This window comes from Macrotis lagotis, chromosome 5 (assembly GCF_037893015.1).
Source record: "Macrotis lagotis isolate mMagLag1 chromosome 5, bilby.v1.9.chrom.fasta, whole genome shotgun sequence".
Lineage (NCBI taxonomy): Eukaryota > Metazoa > Chordata > Mammalia > Peramelemorphia > Peramelidae > Macrotis > Macrotis lagotis.
Window position 1 is genome coordinate 59,768,429 of NC_133662.1, and position 22,865 is coordinate 59,791,293.

General features: G+C 33.1%; 1 protein-coding gene and 1 pseudogene across 1 annotated transcript in view; both read left to right on the forward strand.

Moving 5' to 3' along the window:
- KCNQ5 (potassium voltage-gated channel subfamily Q member 5) overlaps positions 1 to 22,865 on the forward strand; it is a 664,755-nt gene that overhangs the window by 132,214 nt on the left and 509,676 nt on the right. The gene's annotated exons all lie outside the window — the stretch shown is intronic.
- LOC141487767 (ribose-5-phosphate isomerase pseudogene) overlaps positions 11,496 to 22,865 on the forward strand; it is a 30,935-nt pseudogene continuing 19,565 nt past the window's right edge.

Here is a 22,865-nt window from a genome sequence, read left to right on the forward strand (position 1 = left end):
TTTTTGCAATGCAATGGGGTTAAGTGACTTGCCCAAAGCCACACAGCTAGGTAATTATTAAGTGTCTGAGACTGGATTTGAACCCAGGTACTCCTGATTCCAGGGCCAGTGCTCTATCCACTGCGCCACCTAGCCTCCCCTCTTAGCTTGTTTAAATAAGCTTTTATAGATATATTATCCATGAAGTGATAAAAAAAGTTTTCTTTATTCTATTTTTAGTATTTTTTTATACTTAACTTTCAGTGTAATAACATCTATACTTTTACTCTTTGATGGGTAAGTAGTAATTTTATCTTAAATTTAAATGTATTCATATTCACTTCATCTATGCCATTCTTTTTAAATGAATTTTTCTCCTATCCCCATATAGTCTTTGTTTTTCCAGACAAAGGGTATTAATTTCTCAGTCTACCCTCTTTTCAATCTCCTAAATCATTTTATTTTCCCTTTCCTGGACCTTCTCTTGTGTTTCTTTTGAGTTATATGGCCAGAACTATTTGCAGTGTTCCAAGTGGGATTTCTGTTTAATTTCCATTACCTTATTTTGATCATGTCTAACATTTTGCAGGCCTTTTTTTGAACACACAGAGCAGTGGACTGAAGTCTTCGGTAAATAGTTGAAAATGATTCCTAGATCAGCGATCGCCTTTTCTGGGACGATGACTCATAGCTCAAAGACTAGAGATAGATGTAAGAGTTTCTTATGTAATATATAAGCAGGATACAGCTCATACTAATAAAATGCTTTTTAGGGTTTACATCAACCAAAAGATGTAGTTTGAAAGATATTCTTTGCCCTAAATACGTCACTTTCCATTTGACCACATGTCAGGTCATTGATCAACTATTGTCCACATACTCACACAGCTTCAATGAAATTGTTTCAAAAATTTAGCCTTAACTCTTTTTGGGGTGGCTAAGAATTGGAAGTCAAAAGGATGCTCATCAATTGAGAAATGACTAAACAAGCTGTAGAATGTGACTGTAATGGAAGATTATTGTGATATAAGAAATGAAAAGCAGAATGATTTTAAAAAAAACCTGGGAAGATTTACATGAACTGATGCTTAGTGAAATGAACAGAACCAGGAGAATATTGTACACAATAACAGCAATATTGTTCAAAAAAGTATGAATGACTTAATTATTATCATCAATTCAATGATCCGAGACAATTCCAAAGAACTAAGGATGAAACACATTATCTACCTCCAGAGAAAATAACTGAAGTTGATTGAATACAGACTGAAATGTGCTATTTTTCATTTTCTTTCTCTCATTTTTTTCTTTTATTTGATTCTCATACATAATAACTAATATGGTAATGGTTTAAATGACTGTGAATGTATAAACTATATGATTGTTTACCCTCTCTGAAAGAGTGAAGGAGGAGCAATAGACTTTGGAATTCAAAACTTTCAATAAAAATGTTTTTAAAATTTTAATTTAATCTCATTTTCCCACTGTAATTTTTTGTATGATCTGCATATTCAGAGAGCATCATGTTATAAATTTCTTTGAACCAGTTTTTTTTTTAAAAAGCCTCAATAACACTCCTATACTCTATCTAGGAAAACTGGAAGGCACTTCAAAGGCCATTAAGTATCATCTTCTCATTCAACACAAAAGGAAAATGGGTCCCAGAAATGTGACTTGCCTGAGGTCACCGAGGTAATAAATGCTAGAGACAGGATTTAAACTTAGAACTCTTATCCCAGAACAGTACTCTTTTCCTCATATTATACATAGAAATTCTCATTTACTCCAAAACCTCAGACTATTTCTAATTAGCCTTAGCCATAACTGAACATATTTGCTCCAATCCCATATTAAAGCATATTTAGTATATGCTTATAGTAGAAGCTAGTCAAAATATTTTAGAAAGTCTAAATGAATAAATTATTTGATTATTCCTTGCCTTTGTCCATACATTTCTCAATCCTACAACTTCTTTGCCAGACAAAATTTTCTCTTATAAAAAATCAGGCCTACTTAAAAAGAACTTTTGCCAGGGCAGCTAGGTGGTACAGTGGATAGAGCACTAGCCCTCTAGTCAGGAGGACCTGAGTTCAAATCTAACCTCAGACACTTAACTGCCTAGCTGTGTGACCCTGGGCAAGTCACTTAACCCCATTGCCTTAAATAAATAAAAAAATTAAAAGAAAAAGGATTAAAGATTTTTTACCTCTTTATAGATGCTAGCAGATCATTTATTATTGAAATATAACTCTGCAGTCTTTAATTCACAAGGGCATCCCTATAGGAGATATAATATTTCACTCATATTATCTAATCAGCAGAGGGTTCATATCTTGACACTAACCTATGTGATATTAGACAAGTTTGCTTAAATTTCTTGTACCTGTTTCTTTATTTGTAAAATGAGATTAAACTATATCAATAATTAGAGATAGTTAACATTTACATAGTGCTTATGTTCCTGGCACTATACTAAGCACTTTACAATTATTATCTCATTTTCTATTCCTGTTTTACATATCAGGAAACTTAACACAGGTTAAATGATTTACCAGCATCTATCGCCAGTAAATATCTGAGACTGGATTTGAACACAGGGTCTTCCTGACTCCAGACCCAGTGTTATATCCATTTTATGCTACCTTGCTACCTCACTAGATGGCCTCTGGGGTCCCTCTCAACTTTTAATCATTGATTCTGTGATCTTACCCATATGGGTTTGAATGTATACTCCATTACTCTGAGTAGAGCTAAGAAAAGTTAAGCTTTGCACTTGTGAATTTGTCTATGTAATTCAATCCTCTTTTGCTATTCTATATTTAAACTGACCTACTTGTTAATATCACAACTCCTTGATTCTCACTCTTTGAGTGAATAGAGTTTTTCATGTCTGCCATTTCTCTTTCATACAATGTGAGCACACATTTCTCCTGAACGTATAAATATTGAACATATAAAGAAAAGGAGAGATATTTGGCTGCAGAAGCACTGAGTTTAACTCCTTGTTCTACATTTACTCTCTGTACAACATTAGATAAGGCAATTGACTTAGTGAATTTCAGTTTCTTCATCTATTAAATGAGTGACCTATAAGAACATTTAAGAACAGGTTGACAGTCCTTTGATTCCTATCATTCTTAGATGATCTAATGTGAGGAGGGGAAAAAATTTTAAATTGTTCAAAATGTTCGGGGAATGGTTGTGGAGGGCAAGGGGCAAAGCTTGGCTCCTTTAAGAAAAGTTCTGGCAAGAACCAAGTTTGACAGCGTTGCTGAAAAGAGATAAGTGATATGCTCTGAAAATGACCTTATGTCATAAACAAAGAGCAAATGAGGACTGTGTAAGAGACTTGCAAGTCCCTACTCACTCACCCATTTAACCTGATCCTAATTGGAACATTAGGCCACAGAAGGAGCACTGTCTGTATGCTCAGAATTCTTTGGGATCTTCCTCGCTGACTACAAAGGAAAAGGGAAGCAGAAAGCCATTTCCCATAAAGAAATTGGATAGGAAGTCCCCTAAAAGCATTCAGAAATCTCAACACCTTCCCCTAGATTCCTGACAGAAGGTGAAAGTTAGGCTATCACAGATTCCCAAGGGCCCAAATAGCTAAGGATTTCTAATTCCCAAACTTCAAGTTATTTGCAGAAGCCTGATAATAATACATTAGCTATTGTCCAAGATCTCTAAGTGAGCAAAAGTTTAAGAAAGTTTCAATTGAAGTTATAATTATGTTACAGCATTACAAAGTTTAGTTACAAACTGGTTCAATTTCTTTTAATACCTAATCCGAAAAGTTATTGAATTTGCATTTCTTTATCCTTATAAAGCACAATTGATTAATAGTGGATGTTAAGAAAACAAATAAAAAATGAAAAATAAAAAATAAAATAAATTGGATGTTATTTTAATATTTTCTCCTTGTCTACTCTGGAAAAATAACCATACTAGGATTGTGAACTTTTGTCTCACTCCTTAGTTAAGAGAAGTGCCAAATTGTTTGGACTAAACTCAATGACCAAAGCCTTTTGGTTGTAGCTTCTTGGATTTCAAGCTTTCCTAGTTTAAACTAATTCACTTGTTAAACAAACATTTGTTGAGAACTTTCTATACAAAAAGATTTCTGGATTACAAAGAGGAATAGGACATGGCCTTTATCCTAAAGTATTTCCAGTTTAATAGAGGAGTCAAAGATATAACAGTGATGGCAATCTGGAATAAGAGACAAAGAAGAATTTAACATAAGAAGACCTGGGTTCAACTTTCACCTCTATCATTTACTGCTTTGTGTCTTTGGGGAAATTATTTCATGTCCATGGACCTCAGTTTCCTTAACTGTAACATGAGGAATTTGAACTCATAGATTCCTAAATCTCTGATTCCCTAGGGGCTATGTCTTATAAGTTCAATCCTATATTTCACTATCAATAAAGGTCATGGTTAATATCAAAATTGATTCTTGCCAGAACCTTTTCTTAAAGGAGCCAAGCTTTGCCCCTTGCCCTCCACAACCATTCCCCGAACATTTTGAACAATTTAAAATTTTTTCCCCTCCTCACATTAGATCATCTAAGAATCATAGGAATCAAAGGACAGTTAACCTGTTCTTAAGTATTCTTATAGGTCATTCATTAAACAGATGAGGAAATTGAAATCTGTAGTTCTCCTTTGTCCCATTTAAGTCTACTATGTCTTATATTTATCTGTATGGCATTTTTTCCAAGTAGAATAGAAGACAAAAATATGTGATTTTGGGGAGCAGCTAGGTGGCGCAGTGGATAGAGCACCGGCCCTGGAGTCAGTAGTACCTGGGTTCAAATCCAGTCTCAGACACTTAATAATTACCTAGCTGTGCCGCCTTGGGCAAGCCACTTAACTCCATTTGCCTTGCCAAAAAAAAAAAATGTGACTTTGCATCTTTGTATTCCTTAACACTTAAATAAAATATTTGTTCAAAAGAAGAAAAAACTTGTTGATTTAGACTGATTAAAATAAAGACTTCTAGAAGTTTGAAAGAAATGTGCCAACTTATAAATAACCCAATAGAGCTATAAGCAGGGAAAAGAAACCTCTATTTTAAATCTGCATATTAAAACTATTACAATTTAAAATTAGAGAAATGTCAGTTAATTTAAACCATAATGATGTGAATAGCTCATTTTTCCAGTACTTTGAATGGTTTACCATATAAATAGAAAAACAATCAAGTCTACTATTCCATATAAGATTAAATAGGCATCTTTTACATTCACGATACTTTGCCAAGTATTTTAGAGTAAACTACTTATATGACTTTAGTTACCAGATTTATGTTTGTTTCCCTAAACTCTCAATCAAAATTTTCTTTTTTCATCAGCATAGGGAATTCCTAGTGTTAAGACTATTCTAATGACTCAGATTGATGCCCATTCATGACTTATTTGTAAGGTTTAGGAAGTTGATATGAGTTAAATTACTTGCCTAAGATCACCAGCTAGAATCAGAAATGGGATTTTAACCCATCTTTTTTAATTCCAGGCCAAATGTTTAATCCACTTTGCCATACTTCTTCCTCAATATATAAATTGAGAATAATGATATCTCAAGAGCTGTGTCCCAGATGAGAGAGGTTGACTCATCAGTCAGTGAATTCTCCATAATTAAAATTCTTCCAGACAAAACTAGACATAACCATTTGCTAGGGATTGGAAAACGGACTCATTCACTGGTTATGGGATTTGATTAGACTTCCCAGACAACTTCTACAATTTTGAAAGTATCTTCAAAATACAAAAACATTCCATGGGTGATAGATTGTATAGAGTGCGTGGTCTTGTGTCAGGATGTTTGTTGTTGTTTTTCAGTTGTTTCAGTCATGTCTGACTCTGCATGACCCCAGTTGTAAAATGAGCTGGAGAAGGAAATGGCAAACCACGCTGGTAGCTTTGCCAAGAAAATCCCAAAAGGGGTCATGAAGAGTCGGCCATGACTGAATAACAAGATGATTCATTGAGGTCAACTTTGAATAATTTGCACTTTAAATTATATCATAAATAAGGAACCTAGTCTCATAAAAACAGAAAAATATTGTGGAATGATAACTTATTGTTCTGAATTTTTGTCACTTCACTAAGTTTTGTTTGCAAAGTTATTGTTTCATAGAAATAAAAGCATCATCTTTACAAAACTAATATTAAAAGAAAATAACACCCTAAATTATTTGCATGTTTATTAGAATAAGTAACACTGCCACAAACAACAATGTTCAGCAGGCTGAGAACTAAAGACTAAGCAGTTATTTATTCTAATTTGCATTTCTACCACCACCATGTTTAAAATCCATGAATTTGTAATTAGTATCATTCAAAATCTTTGTATTTGTAGAATGAGAATATAATTCTCCTACTTCATTGAATGGTTGTTGGAAATAAAATCAATTTGCAGTTATCTCAAAAAGCTATGTATCTTTATTCTTGAAATCTGCATATAATACATTCTGTCCAGTTACTTAAACTATTTGATGCAGAAGCATGCAAGTATAAAAAATTAGGATTTATCATTACTATACTATGACTCAACTTGTATGTAGTCACAGCAAATAATTGGAAATGGTTTTCAGAATTCCTAAAGACAACAAGAATACTTTGATCTTCTGAGGATTGGTCCCATTCAGACAAAATGCCCATTTTTGAGCCCCCATTGGTATTGTTAATTATGTGAAAGGGCCACTAATATTGGTCTTTGCTCCAAAATTATGAAATAAAAACAATGTTACTTAAAATGTATTTTATACTATAAATATTCATATTATTCAGTTATTTAAAGTATTACAATATTTATGATTTTGTTCCTGGAACAAATCAATTCATTGCTTGTGATATAATCCAACATTAGATTCAGGGTAGTGTAGTGGATGGAATGCTGAACATGGAGTAGTAGCAAAGATCAGGGTTCAGATTCTACCTTTAATGCTAGATGTATGACTCTGGCAGATACTTAATCTTTTGCAAGTCAGAAAACACTCTAGGATATATCAACGAAGCCTTGATTTCTAGATTGCTATCTCTTTTTTTAATATAGAATTTTATGCCAGAAGTTCCAAAACTGATAAAATCAAAGGGTTTTTCCCCATATTCAGTAAAAGACTTCATCTTATTTAACTTTTGCCCCATACTGTACCAGGTACAACTCTTTTTGTGACTCCATTTGGGGTTTCTCTGGTATAGATGGTGAAATAGTTTTCCATTTCCTTCTCCAGCTCATTTTGTAGATGAGAAAACTAAAGCCATCAGGGTTAAGTGGATTTCCCAACAAGTAAATGTCTGAAACCTTATTCGAACTAAGAAAGATGAGTCTTCTCCACTCCAAATCTCAATCTGTATCCACTTTACTACTACTACTACTACTACTACTACTACTACTACTACTACTACTACTACTACTACTGCTACTACTACCTAGCTGTCCCTTTGAGAGTCATTCAGTTGTTTTATTCAAATCTGACTCCTTGTGATCCTCTACACCATGCTGTCCCTGGGTTTTCCTTGTAAAGATATGGAGTGGTTTGCCATTTCCTTTTCCCAAGGCAGACAGAAGTTGTACAACTAGAAAGTTTCTGAGACTGGATTTGAACTCAGATCTTCCTAATTTCAAGCTCAGCTCTTTATCTTTTATCAGCTCAACTTTTGTTATAATTGTATTTTCTTGTCTATCATGACATAAAGAATAGGTGGAATAAAATAGGATATATAGTTGGAAAATATGAATATCAGTGAGAATTTTTTAAACAGGACTAAATGAACAGAATTACCAAATTTGCACATAGATGCAAAATTTCCGAAGATATGCAATGAAATAAAACCAAACAAGAGAAGAAAGTTCATTTTTTTATGGAGCAGCCTTTGTTTCCCTTGATTTCTTTCAGACCTTGGGTATATATATATATATATATATATATATATATATATATATATATATATATGTATATATATATATGTATATGTGTGTATTTTGTGTATATGTGGAGGGGGAGGGGTATGTGAATATTACAGTGTTAGGATTTTTTAAGCATTTTTAATACTTAATCCCAAAGTACTTTAGTTCTTTCTTCATTGAGATAAATATTAACCCATAAATATCTATAACAAAAATATTTTCTTAATGGTAAAAAATAAACACACAGTAGTTGGAGTTTAAGGAACATTTCATCTTCATTCTTCTTTTAAGCTGTTTTACCACAATATCCCTAAATAGTCATTGCTCATTTCTTAAATAAACTTAAATGCAAGTCTCTTCCTCATTACCCATGGAAATCCATGAAAATTTATCACATTCCTAAGAAATTTCATGAAAATGAGCTGGAAAACTAAAATTGTAACTATGTAAATTAAGGGATTAAAAAAGAAACTTCTATTTTAACATGTAAATAAACAAACTATATTTTTGTAATTGAATAACTTCACTGATATACTTACTCCAAAGAGGCAGATCATGACTAACCACTATCATTCCATGTAATTCTTGCCCATGCCTTCCCATAAATCTTTCAGAGGGGTCCCAGTAAACAAGCTGATAATCTAGTTCTGGTACTAATTGGGGACTATGACCCTTCATGGATAGCATTATAGCATATAGGCAATTCAACATTTATCTTTCTAAGACCACCTTCTTTCCAGGTCATGTCTCTCTCTCTCACATGGTATACATTTTGCTTATTTGTTAACATAGGTGATGGTAAAGAGGCCATAACTATTCAAATCTGACAGATGAATATGGAGTGATGTAGCCACTTATTCATTTAACAAACATTTTTTGAAACACCTCATGTGTTTCAAAAGCTATGAAAAAGAGTCCATTTACTCAAGGAGCTTACATTTGAAAGGAAGGGGAGTTGGAGAGAATACTAGATGGTATGACCATAGAAAGTAAAGATATAGCAAAATTAAATATAAAGGCATTCCTTTCAGGAGACAGCAAGTAAGAGAGATGAGGATAATGATTGATTATCTATGAGAGGTGTGATTGAATTGTGCTTTGAAAGGATAAAAGCATTCTGAGAGGCTGAGGTGAAGAAGCCTGAAAGGACAGAGGGATCAAGTGATTTTCTAAAGATGGAGAAGACCCTGTTATTTTTTTTAATTTAGAAGTTACTAGTAGATAATTTAATTGTAGTAAACAATGTAAAAATGAATTTTGTTAGATATTATTTTCATCATTATGTTGAAATAGTTCAGGAGTATGGAATTTCTCACCTAGGAGAGTATTCTTTCTACTAATGCAGACTGAGACCTATTCACACCTTAGAAGAAAAGTTGCTGTGGCTGAAAACATTCATCCTGGACAGTCTGCTGCTGATACATCTTTCTGAGCTTAGCTTTGCTGGTTCTCAGATAGTAGCCACTATCTATTGCTATGTCATCAGATTTTTTCCCAGATGGACAGAATCTGTTAGAGATTAGGATAGGATTATAGATCTAGAGTGAATGCCTCAGAATACATCTAATCTAATTAGCTCATTTAAAAATAAAGAAACTGAAACCCAGAGAAGTTAAGTGACTTGCTGAAGGTCATAGAAAGTCAAAGGCAGGTCTGAAATCAAGACTTCGGAGATAGTTTTTTCCTTTGTGCCACATTATCTTTCTTGTAACCTTATTGTTATTGTTATGATGAATAGGGATTTTCAAAATACATTCACAAATATCTTATGTTATTATTTTTGTTGTTCAGTCATTTTTAGTAGTGCTTGACTCATGATAAATCCATTTGGGGATTTTTTTGGCAAAAATCCTAGATTGGCTTGCCATTTCCTTCTCTACCTCGTTTTATGGACAAAGAAACTGAAGCAAACAAAGTCACTCGCCCAGAGTTACATAGCTAGTAGGTGTCTGAGGCTGGATTTGAACTCAAGTCTGACTCCAGGTCTGGTACTCAAACCATTGTACTGCCTAGTTGTTCACCTGTCCTGTCCTTCAAGGATGTAAAATAACTCCCATTTCAAAATGAAGCATCACAGTAGGGCTTCAGTGCAAGTTTTGTCATGATTTTTGTTGACTTTTCCTGGACCACATACAGTTGGCAAGTGTCTGAGCCCAGATTTGACTTTAGGAATATGAGTCTCCCTGACTCCAGGTCCTTCACAAATTAATTATATTAACATAGAATTTGTCCCCTTTAAAAAATTAAATGCTTTATTAGACACAACAGTGACTATCAATCATTCAACTAAGGTTGCTTAATAACACTCACTCAATTTAATGCATAAAATGCCAATATACTATTTATACTTCTTCCAAATCCTCATTCTCTTTTGTCCATTCATCTGCATTTACTTTGCCTCCTAAGAGTATAGGTAACATGTACACTATTCTGGTTCTGCTTTTTTCACATGATATTTTTTCAAAATGTTTTTTTCCAGATTTCATTGCCTTCTTTTTAATTTTCAACTTTGTATCAAATTCATTTCATATAGGGGTGGCTAGGTGGCACAATGGATAGAGCACTGGCTTTGGAGTCAGGAGTACCTCAGTTCAAATCCAGCCTCAGATACTTAATAATTACCTAGCCATGTGGCCTTGGGCAAGCCACTTAACCCCATTGCCTTGAAAAATCTAAAAGAAAAAATGATTTCATATATCCCCTATTGTTAGGTATCTAAGTTGCTTTTTTAAAAAAGTACCTTATAATTTTTTAAAAATTATTTTCATTTCATTTTATTTTATTTGGAGACTGAATCTGTTCCTCCTTCTCACCCAGATTGGAAATGCAGTGGCCACTCCTGAGCCCCATACTGATTTGCTCAGAAGCTTTAACCTGTGCTATTTTTCCTATGTATTCAAGTTCACCTAAGCCTGGTAGATCTTTGCTCCCAAATGTTCACCATGTTGGTTGTTGTTCAGTCATTTCAGTCATCCAACTTTTCATGACCCCACTTGAGATTTTCTTGGTAGGGATACTGGAATAGTTTGCCATTTCCTTCCCTCACTCATATTTATAAAGAAACTGAGGCAAATACAGTTAAATTACTTGCCCTGGGTTACATAATTAGTAAGTATTTTAGGCCAAATTTTATCTTAGTTTTTCTGACTCTAGATCTGGCACTCTATCTATAGCCCCACCATGTTGGTACTGGAGGTAATACAAATACCTCATTGCTTTAGCCCTTTTGAAGCTCAGAACTCCCAAAATCACCCTTGGTCTCCTTCAGCAGTTGGCACTATTTACAAGCCTACACCTTCTTGCCTGGCTACTTTTATACCATGTTGCTACAAACTCTGAACAGATTATGAGCATGCTTGTTATGGAGATCTCTTTGAAATTATCAAAGAAATTCATAGGACAAACTTTAAAATTCACTTATAATAAATTGTATAATGCTAGTGATGTTAAAGGTATTTAAAGCTTTAAAATAGTACCATAGATATACTTTGTACATATATACTATTACATTTACTAAGTCATGATGAAGTGCTAAAATATGAATTTCCAATGAATGACCTATATTTAATGACTCAAACATTGACAAAACAGAGGTGTGCAGTATGGGTAAGTGGAAACAAAGAGGGTATTTGTAATCTAAAGGAGTGCATGAAATTTGAATCTGATAACATCATTAATAGCCAGATGATTATTAGCAGCAATAGAACCCTTTATCTATTTTAGTCTTTTCTTCAATGGATTGTTAACATATTCATTTAAATTAGAAAATTTCATATATTTTCCCTGAGATAGAGTTAATAAAAATATTACTTTGACCTAGACAGAAATTGTGTATAAACTTGATCAACATTTATTGGCTAGCAAATTACTGATCATTATATTTGTTCTTATTGTAGGAAATGGGGTAGAGAGGAAGGGAAGGAATATAAAAGAAATAAAAGGCACAATTCCATTAACCACAGAACTCCTAGTCTAGTTGGGAGACAAAACATTTTTTAAGCCAACGCTGAACACTGAAAAAAGTATAGTCCAAGGCCAATTGAGATGTGATTGCTGAAGAATTAGAGAATAAAATAGCAGTCAGAGAAGAGAGAGTTCAATTCAATTCAATTCAACTATCATTTATTAAGCATCTATGATGGTAGATTTTCCATTTTCTAAGCATTGTGCTAGGTTCTTTTAGATACAAAAACTTAAAAGTAAATTGTGCTAACTTCTAAGGAACATTCCTTCTCGTGGATGGCAGGAGCTGGGGGATTAGACAGGTACATAGGTAAGTAAATATGAAGTAAATTGAAGATTAAAGCAATATATAACATAGAAGGCTGGCATTCATTCCTCTCAGTTTTCTTCTGGCCTTCTAGACTTCACCACTATGTCTCATCTGCCTTCTCATTCTGAAACTTCCTTCCTGGGACCTCCTCCTGAAATATCATCCACTTTTTAGCCCCTTCTGCCATTGATGAGTTACTTCTGGGTACTACATTTTGAAGAAGGGTACAGGTCAGCCATCCTTCATTCCCATCTTGGTTCCAGATTTTCTAGACTTCGTAATTATGCCCCATGTAAGGATTCCTCTACCTTCCTTTCTCAATTCCCTTTCATCCTTTAGAATGTAAAGTGGAATAATTTTTTTTTCTTTTTTGCTTTTATTTGTATTCCTAGCACTTAGCACATTGCCTGCCTAACACATAATAAACTCTTAATAAGTGTTTATTGTTTCCTACCTTGGAGGTATGAAAACCCAGGTTATAGGTTTACCTCTGAAACATACTAGTTACATGTAATTTTGAACAACATATCAAACCTGTTAGTCCTCTTGGCAGCTTATGAAAACTAGTAGAGAGGTTCTGACTTGCATTGAAGGATGGTAATTTCCTCTTCAGAGATTTTCCTTTATCAATTAAATCATACATCCTGCTTCTATCCCTATCCCTTGGTAATGTGAGGTTGGGGGTAGGGGGTGGAATTAACAATTGAAATGATCAAGGGGGGCTTTTCAGAGGAGGTGGTATTTATACTTACCCTAAAGGAAGATAAGGATTTTGAGAGGCAGATGAAAAAGAAGACAATTCCTGGAAAGGGTTCGGAGAAACATGCAAATGCACAAACGTGGGAGAGTACATGCTGACTTTAGGAAACAGCTAGCATCCTATCATAGCTGGGAATATATAATAAATGAAGGGGGAAAGACTGGAAAGATAAATTGGACCAGATTATGAAAAGCTGTTAATGACAGATTGAGTAGTCTTCATTTTATCTTAGAAATCACTACTATGATGATGAGAAAGAGGAGGAGAAGGTCGAAGAGGGGGAAAAGGAGAGGAAGAGAATAAATAGCTTTTATATCTCTTACTATGTATCAGGGCTTACTGTGCCTAATGATTTCAATGACCATTGAAGATTTTTAAGCTAGAGAGTGATAGAAGCAAAACTAAGCCCGAGGAAAAGAAGTCAGAGAATATTTTTAGGAGAAAGAGACTCTTGTGTCAAAGCATGAAGAATGAAAATGAGATAGATTGGTGGGGAGTAAGAAGAAAAGAAGGAATTCTTAAAAGACAAAATTCAAGAAAAGAATCCTAATTTTCAAACTTATACATAACATACTCAAGTGACTTTGTTTCTCTAAAATATCAGCTGAGACCTTTTCATATATATATATATATATATATATATATATATATATATATATATATTATATATATATATGTAATGAGCCATTTTCTCTTTCACTGTGTTTCCTTTTCCTCTCTTTTCATATTGCCATTTAAGATGTAAGTTATATGCCCTTCTAAATCTTTATTTTTGGAAAATAATATTAAAGCTACATATATCAGTACCCATGGTAAGGAAAATCAATTAGCAAATTCATCTACTGCTGTCTGGTTCATTGTCAACTCTAATCATTTATTTCTTTGGACAAATTTCTTCTGCTTTCATTAGACTCATTACTCCCTGCCAATAAAAGATGCTGTACATACATTTTTGGTTCTGTTATTATTTTATATCATCTAGAAGCCAAGACTTACCCTGTGACACTCTTCCCACTCTGGCAAAGACATATAAGCACAATTTGGTATTACTGATAGAAAAGTGAGAGAACTCACTAAAAGTCACGTGGTTTTCTCAGCATTTTTTTTTTTTGGTAATGGGAATCCTTTTTGTCATCTTTGAGGGCTTCCTTGTCACTCCTTTTATAGAGTTCCTCTGTAAAAATCTAAGGTGCCCCTCCCTTCCCAACAGAAAAATTCAGAAGTAATGCCATCAGCTCTCAGAACTGAAACTTGTTTCATATCTCTGATTCAATCAGTGCCAAAATATTTGAAAAACTTTGTCTTGTTGATTATTTGCCCTGGAGCCTGGTTTCTTGATATCAGTTCTTTCTCATTATTTCCTCAGTGGGACTTGTCTAGTTTCTACCTTTCTTAAGGAATATTTGAAGAGAGTTTTTGATATACCAGAGCAGACTTGCCAGTGATCAGGGGTGAGTCACAGTTTCCCCAATGCTGTCAGGCACATACTGACATATACTAATAGTAGCTGTCACTGAACTAAATTGGAAGCAACAGTGAAAGAAAACAGTGTTCTTGCTGTTTTTAACTAAGATGTTTAGTCTGCTCTGTTGTCTATTCAGTGAACACAGTGGATACCGAACCTAAATGCATCTCCCAGGAAAGCTAGTCTTGGTGTGTGTACCTTTTCTCCAGAGTTTTATGAGTGATACAATTTTTATGGTAATAATATTAATAGTTATAATAATAAATGTTAATAATAATAACAACAGCAACTAGCATTTGCATAGTACTTTCTATATGCTAAACACTTCATGAGCATTATTTCATTTGGTCTCCCCAACAACCCTGGGAGGTGAGTGCCAAAATTTTCCTCATTTTACGTTTAAAGGAACTGAATCACATAAATGTTAGTTGACTTATCCAGGATTACACAGCTAGTAAATGTCTGTGGCTGGACTGGAATTCAGTTCTTCCTGACTCCAGGCTTAGTACACTATCTACTTTATGATGATAATGTACAGGATAAACAGGATAAAATCAATGAGAAAAGTCAAGGTATTGAGGCTGAACTGTATATACCTTTATTAATTATGAAGTGAATTGCCCAAACTAAATAATTACTTAATTTTTAAATCATAGAATTGAAAAATCTTTAAATATTGATGATGCTCTATTATAAGCAGAACTGCCTGAGGACATGGTCATGGATTAGACAAATTTTCTGAAGTTTTTTTAGTCTTATGATTATGCCTTTATAATTCAGGCTTTTACCTATATTTTTCCTTAGCTTGTCTTACAAACAAACTTGTAAAATGTATATAATTTTAGCACTTAAAGGATCCATAGGAGCCACTCAGTTCAATTCAACTTCAAAAAAAGAATCTCTTCTCTATTAGTCATTAGCCAAACAACATTAGCCTTAAAGTCTTCAAGTCAGGGGAAATTCACTAGCACTTAGAGAAGCATTTTGTATTTTGTCTAAGTTTTGTAAGACTCCATGTTTCTTTGTGGGCATCCATTTGTATTCTCATTTTTTTTTGTTTCCTTAAGTCAGCCATCCGTTATTTCTTGAGATCCAATTTGTCTAATTCTTCTAGTTTCTATGGGATACAAAAGAAATATTGTGTTGGTTTGATTATGTAAGCTGTAACCCTAAAATGAAATATTTTGAAGGAAATAAATATTTTATATAAGTGCTCATATACTGAAAATGGTTATTTGATTGTTTTATATATAATAAATTATATATAATATAATAATAAAATAATCAATTTATTAATTAATTTATTAATTAATCTTCAAATAGATTTGAAGAAAGATGCAACCCATAATGAAATTTAAATGATCTAATAATAGTTAGTATTTGGTTAGTCTTTAAAGTTTGTAAAATATTTTATATATTTTATCTCATTTCATTCTCAAAACAATTCTGGGATATCCATGCTATTATCATCATATCCATACTACATATGTGAAAACTGACTGAGTTTAGAAATGTTTAAGTGACTTGCCTCAGGTCATACAGATATTGTCTAAGGCAGGATTTGAACTCAAATCTTCCTGATTTTAAATCCAGTGTATTATTCACTGAACCACCTTATTGCATATGTATACACACCTATCTGTATATTTATATATTCACATATGCATACATTTATACACAAAAATTTTCTCTGCTGACAACATTCATATTTCACTGGATTGATCATGATATAGATTCAGAGTTAAAAGGAAAGTTGCAGGTCATGCACATAGTAAGTGCTTTAAAAATATTTGTTGATTGATAGAATTCAGTTCCTTAGCTTTATAGATGAAGAGACTGAGACCCATCAATATTAAATGACCTGTGAAAGGTTATCCAGGTAGAACTGGTAGATATGGATTTTGAACCTCGATCTTTTGATATCAATGACCCAGTCATCAGCTGATATCATTCTGAGCACTGATTCAATATTTTTCATGAAAGCTGGATTCCAAACTGTACTTAATTGAGGCTTGAAATGTTTAGGAGATGCACATGACTTTATACCTTATCAGAATGTTTTATTTATATTAACTCATTTGATTGTTTTTAAATAACTTTGTCAGGTAGCCTCTAGGATGGTATTATTTCTATTTTATAAATAAGAAAAGTGAGTCCCATAGATCTTAAGTGATTGTACAAAAGATACTCAGCTAATTATTTAGAAGAGCTTGGAATAAAGTTCAGATAAGCAGGACTTACAGCACCTTCTAATTACAATTCTTGCTTTGATAGAAATTGTCATAATACTTCAGGATGTATGATATCTGACTGTAGTTTGATTTCAAGAGCAATCAATAACAATTGATTTATTAGATAACCCTACTAATTAGTTGAGTATCTTTTTCAAAGTCACTTAAGATCTGTGTGACTCAATCTTGTTATTTATGAAATAGGAATAATATCATCCTAGTGATGATGTCTAGATTTGAGAAACATAGTCACACGCTATTGTACTATTGGTGTAATTGTGAACTGAGCAAACCATTCTGAAAAACAATTTGGAACTATGCACAAAGGCATATAAAACTGTGCATACTCTTTGATCCAGCAATATATTACTACTGGGTCTATGTCCCAAAGAGATCATAAAAAAAGGAAAAAATCCAACATGTACAAAAGTATTTATAGCACCTCTTTTTGTAGTGGCAAAGAATTGGGATTTAAGGTCATGTTCATCAATTCAGAATGGCTGAACAAATTTTGATATATGAATGTGATGAAATACCATTGTTCTGCAAGAATCCATGAGGGAGCTGTATTTCAGAAAAACTTGGAAGGACTTATTTGAGCTGATATTGAATGAAGTGATGTTCAACAATTTCAGACTTAACTCTTCTCAGTAAAATGATCAAAAATAAATCTAAAAGTCTTGCGATGGAAAATATCATCCACATTCAGAGAAAGAACCATGGGCTCTGAATGCAAAGGAAAGCATACTATTTTAACTTCCTAAATTCTTTTATGTTCTTTTCTTTCTTGTTTTTCTCCCTTTTGTTCTGATTCTTCTTTCACAGCATGACTAATATGGAAATATGTTTAATATGGTTTAATGTGTATAATCTCTACCAAAGTTATCAAGAATAGGGGGAAGGAAAGAGACAGAGGGAGAAAATGTGGAACTCAAAATCATATAAAAATGAAAGTTTTAAACCCATCTTTATATATAATTGGAAAATAAAAAAATACAAAAGAAAGAAACATTATAACTCACAGCAGTAAAAATATATACAGTATGATAATACTCGAAAGGGCTCAGGACTTAGAATCAGAAATCCCTTGGAGCTTTCATCATAAAACAAAAGTAATAATAATAATAATAATAATAATAATAATAATAATAATAATAATAATAATAAATACTTCTTTTTATCTTGTAAAGTACTTTTAAAATATGACATTCAAATGGAAGCTGTTATTCAATAGTAGCCCTACTCTACCTTCATCCATAGATTTAAGATCTATAAGATCAAAGTTCTATTAAAAATTACTTTTGTGAAAACTTGATGAATAATGATAATCATTAATGAATTTTATGAACAGCATATACAGAAAGAGTATTTGGTCTAGAAATCATTAGTCCCAACTGCTTACCAGGTAGAAGTTGATTGAATGGGCTTCAATGTCCTTATCTGGAAAATGATGGTGTTGTGTTAGATCAGATTGTCATGGATTGATTTGGCAGTAGGGTGAAACCTAGAGACCCCTTCTCAGAATAAAATAAATGAATATAATATATAATTATCTTTACTAGGTCTATAAACCCAAAGAGATCAAAGAAAAGTACAAAATATTTATATCAGGGTTTTTTTGGTGGTAGTAAACAAGTGGAAACTAAGGAAATATTCATCATTTGGAGAATGGCTGAACATTTATAGTATATGTATATAATGTAATGCTATCATATAAGAAATGATGAAAGGGAAAATTTCAGAGAAACTTGGTATAATTTGTAGGAAATGATGTAGAATGAAGTGAGGTAGAACCAGAAAAAATTATACAGCAATAGTATACAGTATACAGGATTGGAAATATAACTTTAAAAGACTGAAAAATTCTGATCAATGAAATAACTAGCCAAAATTCCAGAGTAAAACGATGAAATGCACTACTCACCTCCTATATGAAGGAGATAGAATTATAGTGAATATTGAGACATATGTAATTTTATTTTTTAACATGTCCAATGTGGGAATTCATTTTGCTTGATTATGCAATTTTTAAATTGCTTTTTTTCTTTATATGGAGCAAGGGAAATGGGAAGGAGAGGAAATAGATTTTTCTCCATTGATAAAAAATTAATTTAACTGAGAGGAGGGGGAAGGGAGATTTATTTCTATTTTTCCTTACTAAAGTTCATGGACATTTTGAAATCTACTTTAAGAATTCCTGTGATAGAAAATCTTTAGATTCCCATCTAGCTGTAACAATTTATTCTATGTATTCTATTCTAATAGAAAATAAATAAAAAATCCATTAAAAATTGAAAGAGTTCCAGAGTAGTAAGAAGATTTTAGTGGAAGCAAGGAAGAGATTTTAGGAAAGATTAAGAGGAGGTGGAGCGAAAGGGAGATCTTAGTGTCTCTTCCTGTACTAGGTCTTTCATGTTCACTTGGGCATGTATTCCATTGAGAAAGAGTCAAAGAGGTGCATTGGCACCATCAAGGTTTATGAGGAGCCACTCAGCCAGATGTGTCATGATTCATGAACCACCTGTGGTTTACCCATGACTTGTTTTTCTTAAGTAATGGGAGTTAACCCTGGGATCCTACAATGATTTTAACTTGGATATTTATATTCTTTCCCCCTATGCTTCCCTATAATTTCTCTTTAATTTCCATGTCATGATAAAACCTTAAAATTCAGAGACAGTTTAAATGATCTGCAAGAGCAATTCTCAGACATATCTGTCATCTTTGCTTTTATTCTTAGATTCAGTTCTAGGGAAAAGTTCAGGCATAACCCACACTTACTAAAGCTAAAGTCATTTAAACATTGTTATCTTAATCACAAAAAGTACAGAAGTAAAATGAATTAGCAGGTGTAAGATTAAAGCCAAGTAGGTAAAATAGGATTATTAAAAATACATTTTGCTAACTTCTTTGTCAAAAAGGAGTTATTTTCTTATCCTAAAATGTACTTTAAAATGAAATTATCCAGGTAATTGATTCTCAATTAGATGTGGTAATGGAATAAATGGATTAATCATTTCAAAGAAAATCTTCAAATTTCTGTTCAATCAAATTTTACTTAAATGATTTTAATCCATTCCCAACAAGTACCTCTTTTGGCCAATGTGAGCTTTAATTGTCTATAGTTCTCTTCTAATATTCATCCAACATTCTTGGACAGGGAATTGGCACACAGACCTTCCTTCCTTCCTTCCTTTCTTTCCTTTCTTTCCTTCCTTCCTCCCTTCCTTATTCCTTTCTCCCTCCCTCCCTTTTCTTTCTCTTGCTTCCTCCTTTCTTCTCTCTTTTCCTTCTTCCTACTTTTTCTTCCTCCTCTCTTTTTTCCTACATCTTTCCTGATCGCTTTTCTTGTTCTGTCCTTTTTCCCCCTTCCCTCTCCTAATCCTTTGCCTTTCCTTCTTTTGTATACCTATATCCTTTCTTAACCTTCTTTCCTTTCTTCCTTCATCCTTTTCTTCCTCCCTCTCTCTCTCCTTTCCTTGATGTCTTTTTCCTTCTTTCAACAAACTTTCAATAGAAAGTTAAAAAACACTTACTATGCCAGTACACATGAGAGTTAGTCACAACCAAAAAAACAGTGACTTCAAGAAGTTTGCAGTGTACTAGGGGCAACCATTTCATGCCCAGATTATAATTCCCTTAATGGGACACAAAGCTAGATAGTTCAGTCAATCTAAATCCGGTCAATCAAACTAGTACACTTTAAATATCTGTGTGCTTAGTACCAGAGGTAAAAAACAAAGACGAAAATGGAACTTACCTTTATAAACTTTCAAGGAACTTACTCCATTGAAAGAGAAAAAATTCTGCATGTAACTAATTGTATTTTGTATACAAGAAAATGGAGAATAATTACCAATAAATATAAAATTGTTTGAAAAAGAAGGCATTCACAGCTGTTAAGGATCAGAATGATTGAGAAAATGGTGCTTGAGTTGAGTACTGCAAGAAGTAAAGGGATTCTTTGAGGTGGGGAGGAAGGAAATACAATCCAGGCCTCAAGTGGACAGTTAGTGCAAAGTTATGCAGAAATGAGATGGACTGTCTTGTGGAATATAGAGTGAATAGGAGTTGAATGACAAATAATGAGACTGTAAAGGGAGACTTGGGTTTTTGTGAAGGCTTTAAAGACTATAAAAAAGGACCCACAAGCCAAATAAGAGTTTCTGACTATACTGAAATCTTGAATCTGATAGGAATCATATATTTGAATTTTTTTCCCAATTTCCCAATTTTTTCCCAATTTTCCCAATATTTCTCCAATTCATCAACCTCACTTTGTGCATTTACTCTAACCTCTTACTCTAACTCTTCTGTTTTTGACTTTCCATCTTCTCTTTCCATGCCTCTATCTAGCCTCTCATCGACTTTTTGTTCAATATTAGATTCTTTCTCTGATTCTCTCATTTCCATAGTTCTTAGGGTTCTCTTACCTCAAATTTTATTGTTAATGCTTATCTGAATAAACTCTCTTTCCCTCCTCACCCCTTGCCCTATTTCTCTTCCCTAGAAGAATATCAGATCCTTGAAAAACAGAGAAAATATTTTATTCTGACTTTTTATCATCTATACCCACTTTATCACCCTGTGATATATGTATATCACATAATAAGCTCTCAATAAAGGCTTATTCAATTGAGATAAGTTTTTCTTCTGTGAGTTTTTTGAGATTAATCCAATTTATGGAAAATGTACAGGTAATTATAACCAATCAATTGAATTGTCCTGTGAAACTGCATTAAAATGAATTTTGTGAACCAGTGTATAAGCTTAGTAGCATAACAGTCAGAAACCCAGAAAAAATATTAATGGTAATATGTGATATATATTATATAGATATAATTTTCTTATTTTATAGAATTGCTAAATTGACTTTTAAGGAATAGAGTTAAAATACCAAAAAACAAACTAATTTAATGCTGAATTCCCAAATTTCAAAGCATTTTTAAAAAAATATGTTGTATGGCAGTTTTATATTCATTTTACAGAAAGAGAAATTTATAGACAAAGAAGCAAATAACCTGTTCACATTGTGAGTCATAGACCTAGCTAGAAAGGGAACTCCCAAATTGCCTTTCCCAAAATAGTACTTTGTCCATCCAAACACAGTGTCTCCATAGGGAAAGAAGAAATGAGAGTACCTTTGACAAGAAATAGCATGTGAAAATTGATAGCATTCAGAATCTAGTGGTAAGGATTATTTGAAAATTAATCTGAATGACAGATTATGGATGATGTTCAAGAAAAAAAAAGAAAAAGAAGACAAACCCTATCATGAAAATAGAATTTGAAAATACATGTCATTCATATAATTCAAGACAGTTAATCTTGAATTTTACTACTTAGATAATTTGGCTATTTTTTAATTTGCCCATTCAACAGAAATTTATTTCACACCTTCCAATGGGCAACAGAGAGGCAACCTGGTTGAGTTCATAAAAGTTCTAGCATCAAAGATAGGAAGACCTAGGATCGTGTCCCAACTCTGGTACATATTGGCAGTAGAATTCTGACATATCCTTTAATGTCTTAGCATTCTAAGCAATTCTCTAAGACTATTTATTTATTAGTTGTAGTAAAGATGTTGATCAATATTGGTGGAATGAGGTTTTTTCAGCTGAAAGTTGTCTATGCTAATGAAATCACAGGTCTATTCTCTGTCCTGTAAAACTGATGTGCTAGGCAATGAGGTAGATGCAAAACAATTTAGATGTAATAATATCTGTTCTTTAAGAGTTTATAATGCAGTTTGATGACAAAATTGGTGTTGTCTGAAGTCTCATTTTTCTGGCACTAGATGTGGTATTTCCATTAATCTCTTTTTTTAACTTAAGATAGTCTATAAAATATAGAATTGGACTACATAGTCACTAAGATCTCTTTCAGTTCTAAAAGAATTGAGCTTTTTTTTATCATCTTTGGCCAAGTCACTGCTAGTTTTCTACCAGTGTTACTTTTCTAAATTATATACCTGGTAATGAATTGGTAACAGTCCTTGTTACCAGAAACACTGTTAGTTTAGTCATAGACAGATCTGTTCCATTTCTTATCTATCCAATGTCCTCCCTCTCACTTCACCTTGAGATAACTCAACTGCATTTCACACCAATCTCACAGTAATTTTATTATTCTTTAACTACACTTTTTGTTAAATTTTTGATAAATTTGCTAGCAGCAGCTGGGTGGCAAAGTGGATAGAGCACTGGCCCTGGAGTCAGGAGTATAATTGTATAATTATCTAGA